The sequence below is a fragment of the Chrysochloris asiatica genome, unplaced genomic scaffold, assembly GCF_000296735.1.
Source record: "Chrysochloris asiatica unplaced genomic scaffold, ChrAsi1.0 scaffold00003, whole genome shotgun sequence".
Classification (NCBI taxonomy): Eukaryota; Metazoa; Chordata; class Mammalia; order Afrosoricida; family Chrysochloridae; genus Chrysochloris; species Chrysochloris asiatica.
Genome location: NW_006408521.1, coordinates 29,038,913 through 29,044,490, shown reverse-complemented (window position 1 = coordinate 29,044,490; position 5,578 = coordinate 29,038,913). Strand labels below are relative to the sequence as shown.

General features: G+C 42.2%; 1 protein-coding gene across 1 annotated transcript in view; it reads left to right on the top strand.

The window, feature by feature from the left end:
* The first annotated feature begins 1,886 nt into the window (after positions 1-1,886).
* LOC102828454 (chromosome unknown open reading frame, human C10orf76) overlaps positions 1,887-5,578 on the top strand; it is a 263,323-nt gene continuing 259,631 nt past the window's right edge. The window contains exon 1 of the mRNA XM_006831279.1: positions 1,887-1,969. The gene's annotated coding sequence lies outside the window, so the exon portion shown is untranslated. The remainder of the gene's footprint in view (positions 1,970-5,578) is intronic.

The window sequence follows — 5,578 nt, the reverse complement described above, 5'->3', positions numbered from 1 at the left end:
ACAGTGACTCTGAGTATTCCTTCCATCTTCTTTTGATGCTTTCTACATCATTCAACAGTTTGCCCAGAGAATCCTTCAATAATGAAAGTCGAGGCTTGAATTTATTTTTCAGTTTCCCCAGCTTGAGAAATGCTGAGTGTGTTCTTCCTTTTTGGATTTCTGAAAGGTGTGTACTAGGGTTATATTCTTTTACCACATTTATTCAGTCTGTATGCTGAGCAAATCATCCAAGAAGTTGGTTTATATGAAGGAGAATGTAGCTTCAGGATTGGAGGAAGACTCATTAACAACTTGTAATATGCAGATGATACAACCTTCTTGCTGAAAGAGGAGCTATTAATACTTGCTGATGAAGATCAAAACAACAAACAGTCTTTGGTATGATTTGCACCTCAATGTAATGAAAACAAAATCCTCACCACTGGAGAAATAAACAACATTATGATAAATGGAGAAAAGACTGAAGTTGTCAAAGGCTTCATTTTGCTTGGATCCACCAACACTTTTGGAAGCTGCATGAAAAATCAAAGGACTTAATGCATTAGGCAAATCTGCACAAGACCTCCTTTAAGAGTTCAAGAGCCAAGATGTAAGTTTGAGGACTAAACTGTGCTGACCTAAGCCATGGTGTTGTCAGTACCCTCATATTCATGTGAAAGTTTAACAATGAATAAGGAAGACCATAAGATGAATTGATACATTTGAGTTATGGTGTTAGGGAAGGATATTAAAGGTGCCATGGACTGTCAGAAGAACAAACAAATCTGTGTTGGAAGAAGTACAACCAGAATGCTTCTTAGAAGCCAATATGGCCAGACTTCATCTTTCATGTTGTTATTGTTAAGTGCAGTCTAGTTAGTTACGACTCATAGAGACCCTGTATAGGATTTGTGAGGATTTAAATCTTCAGTGGCTGGCAGACTGAAACCATGTACCTAGTGGTTCACAATTCAGTGCCTATCATTTGGAGAGAGCCACCTTGCTCCTTTCGTCTCTCATACTTAGGACTTATCAGGAGGGACCAGTCCCTGGAGAAGGATATTATGTTTAATAAAGTGGGAGATCAGGGAGACCCCCAATTAGATGGATTGACACAGTGGCAGCAGCAAGCGTAATAGCAATTGTGGGGATGGTACAGGATTGGGTGATGTTTTGTTCTGTTGTACACAGAACTGATTCCGAGGTACCTAACAACAGTGCTCAGCACATTTTACTTAATCTTCTATTTTGCCATTGAAACAAAGACTCTGGGAGGTTAAGTAACTTGCCAAATTAACATAAAGTGCTTAGTTTGCACATTGTAGGTACAGAAATATTTATTGAATGAATGTGTTTCTTTGCAATCTTTTACTAGTACTATGCAATAAATAACTTTGAACGTATCTTACCAAAATTTGCCAATGGTGTGGGTGGAGAATACATCCTTTCCTAGAAGCGGAATTGTCGAGATAATAATGAGTCTGGTAGCGTAGTGGTTACAAGTCGGGCTGCGAACCATAGGTTAGCAGTTCGAACCTACCAGATTTTCCGGGAGAAAGATGAGGCTTTCTGCTCCCGTAAATATTTACATCCTCGGAAACCCTGTACAGGGTCACTATGAGTTGGCACCAACTCCACGGCACATAATCACCACTACCACCTATTAAAAAAAAAAAAAATGTAAACGCTGCTTGAATAGTTAGTCCTCAATAATGTTTCCTTTGCTGATTTTTTTCTCGCGATGCCTTTCGAGAGTTGTATACTTTGAGATGCTTGCTGGGAATTGTGGTCTGAGTTTGTTCTCAGGAAGCGGGAGTGAACGAGCATATTACATAGTCGGACATTAGGACCCGGAGAGGCACGACGGACGACCTGGGTCGGGGGAGGTCGGGTGTGTGCCTGTGAGCCCTTAGCAGCAGCTGCGTTGGTGGTGTTGGGAGTGAGCGGACCTGGGAGCAGAGCGGGTGGAAGAGGAGGAACCTGGAGCTCGGTAAGTGGCACTGGCCCAGGCCGATCCCTGAACCTGGCTACCCCCAGCGGATCCTGCCATACTAGGCCTTTGCCCCCAGGCGGCTCTGTGGGGTGAACTGGGGGCGGGGCCTGCGCTTCTCCAAAGGACGCTGAGGGTGATGACGGGGGACGGGGGAGGGGGGGGAGATACAGTGGGGTGGTGGTAGGGGGAGATGGCAGCTATGGCGGGTCCAGGTTTCGTGCACAGGCGGGGAGGGTTGGCCTGGCTGAACTCGGCACTAGACGCTGCTCTCCCACCTCAGCAGCTTTCTTAGAACACCAGGTACTAGGTAGGTCCCTTCCGCACCCCGCCCCTGCTGGGCCCGCCTCTTTACTGAGGCTCTGACATTTGACCCCTGCACAGGGCTGACTGTGACCTCTCCAGCTGCCTCTCCTCCCAGGTTGTATGGCTCTAATGCAGGCCTGAAGCTGTGAGCAGAGATAGAGGAAGGCCTGCCTTTCTTAAGTCTTCAGGTGGCCGGAAAGGGGCCCCTGATGTCTCTCTTTTCACTCTCTGACTTACGATCCTCAAGCCACTCTCTACAAAGGCTCATTGATGCTACTCCGTTTTTTTGGGGGGTGGGGTGGGGTGGGGATTACTTGGTGTGAGCTTGGGATAGGAACCTCTTGCGGGGCAGGTAGAATGATAGAGCAAAAGGAGACGAATTGGTTCCTTAGGAAGGAGAGCTACCAGGAGTCGAGGAGGGCTGCCCCTGAAGCGCAGGGACACGCAAACATCTTCTCCCAGAACAAGTTGTGAGCATAGTTGAGATCGGTTTCTTTGCTGTTCTAAGCTTCCAGTGACTTTGTATACTAGGTTTGTGCCTCTGCCCTTTACATTTGGTGTGCCTTCAGTTGGATTTGTGTGCACCGTACTACGTCTGTGAGGGCTCTGGGGATGTCAGATCCGCCAGAGTCTAGGGAAACGGGTGTCTCTTGTTAGGCTTTTGCTTGGTGAATAAGGAAGTGTTTGATACTATCATTGAACTTTTAAATGTTGTTGCTAGTTGTGGTTGAGTTGGTTCCCATTCATAGGGACCCTATGCACAACAGAATGAAACAGTGCCCAGTCCTTAGACATCCTCACAATCATTGTTAAGTTTGAGTACATTGTTGTAGCCACAGTGTCAATCCATCTTGTTGGGGGTTTTCTTCTGTTTCGCTGACCCTTTATTTTACCAAGCATGATGTTCTTCTCCAGGAACAACTTATCCAAAGTACAGCGACAAAGTTTTGCCATCCTCACTTCCAAAGAGCATTCTGGCTGTACTTTTTCTAAGGTAGATGTTTGTTCTTACGGTAGTCCATGGTACCTTTAGTATTCATCACTAACACAATTCAAATTCATTAATTATTCCCTGGTCTTTCTTATTCATAATTCAGCTTTCACATGCTTATGAGGTGATTAAAAATACCATGTCTTCAGTCAGGTGCACCTTAGTCCTCCAAGTGACTTCTTGTCTGTGCGCTTTAACAATTAAGGAGGTCTCTTGCAATAGATTTTCCAATTCAATATGTTGTTTGATTTTTTTTTAATTTAAATTTTTATTGTGAATTGAGTGATTAGTTTACATGGGGAACATCAGTTTTACACTTGTTTCATTGCAATGATTACAGTCTCCTCATTCAACAGTATTTGTTTCTATTCCCTCTGTTTTTTTTGGGCGGGGGAGAATGTACACAAAAACACTCAGGAATATATAGTCATTTAATGTTTGATTTTTTTTTTTTTGACTACTTCCATTTGTAACATTACAACTGGTTTATTTATTCAGCATTGATTTAATGAAAATAAAACTTAAAAACCTCAAAGCAGTTTTGTTAAAGAAGTTGAAATTTCACATGGAATAAAATCCATTTAGAAATCCATAAAATTTGGGGAAAGTGGGCAAATAAATTGATCCAGGGTATACAAGTGTGAACTGTATTCAATACACATTTATTGAATACTTACTATGTAGGTGATGTTGTTGTTGTTAAGTGCCATCAAGTTGGTTCTGACCAATAGCGACCCTGTATAGGGTTTCCTAGGAGCGGCTGGTGAGCTTGAACTGCCAACCTTGCAGTTCAAACGGCTTTGCAATCTGGTGCATTAACCCACAGCGCCACGCCACTGGGCTACAAATATTAATACTTGTTTTCAAAGTCATCAGAGAGATATAGATATATTCAAATGACAATTGGTAATGTTCTTTGTTATATACTTGTTGTTAAGTGCCTTTGAGTCGGTTCCGACTCATAGCAACCGTGTATAGGGTTTCTGAGGAGTGGCTGGTGAGCTTGAACCGCCAATGTTGTGGTTCCAGTGACTTTGCAGTCCAGCACATGAACCCACAGCACCACACCAGGACTCCGTGTTATATACTAGGAGTCTTCAAAAATTTTGAAGGGCCTAGGGCAAGATGACAGAGTAAGCAGATGCACTGAGCCAGTCCTTTGCAACAAAGACATTGGAGACTGAGTGAAACAGATACAGATTGTGATCCTGAAACCCTGAGCATCAGAGGATAGGACAGAGAGAAGTTGAACCAACTCCAAACAGGTTAATCCCCAAAGGAAGACACCAAGATGTAATCAAACTTTTTCAAAATCAAAGACAAGGAAAGGATCCTGAGAGCACCTCAGGAACAATGAAAAGTTACCTACAAAGGAGAACTAATAAGACTAAGCTCTGATTTTTCAGCAGAAACCATACAGGCAAGAAGAAATTGGGACGACATATATAACACTGAAAGAAAAAAAATTGCCAACTAACAATCATATATATCCAGCACAGCTATCCATCAACTATGGTGATGAAATTGGGTCATTTTCAGGTAAACAGAAATTAAAATAATTTATAAAAACCAGACCAACCTTGCAAAAAATACTAAAGGGAGTTCTTTGGACAGAGAACCAACAATTGCACATAGTAACTTGAGACTAACATACATGACAATATCACCTAGACTCAATTCAGATACATTGTTGCTGTTAAAGTGCTGTAAGAGTCTGTTCCAACTCAGCCACCCTGTATAGAGTTTCCGAGAAGCAGCTGGTGAGTTTGAACCACCATACCAGGACTACCAACCCAGATGAAGTATACAAAATAAACTGAAAATAGAGAACCAGAGATATAGTTGCGGCAAAAACAACAAAACCTAAAAATAATAAGAGGGAACAGTATAGTTATAAAACTTCCAAATGAAGAGGGACTCAAACAGATTTCAAGGAAAAATAAACACATTAAAAAAAAATCTAACTAACCCTAAAAAGTAGATCAAGCTTTACACTTAGCTCTAGCCCAACTCTTACCCCTAACATGAACTCTTGTCTTAACCATAACCCTAACAATAAACGAAGCCCTGGGCCATAGTCCCAACCCTAACCCTCACTCCTTACTCCTATTCCCTACATCCCCCCCAAAGAAGTTTGTGGAATAGTTTTAATTTCAGTTTTTCTTGAACTTTTTTTTTTTTGGTTTTAAAGAATGCAAATTTATTTTCTTGAAGTTTAGGAGACTTGAAGTCCAAATTCTGGTGCCAGTTCTGGAGAAAGGTTCTCTCTCTGTTGATTCTGGAGGAAGATCCTTGTCTTCTGTTCCTTAGTT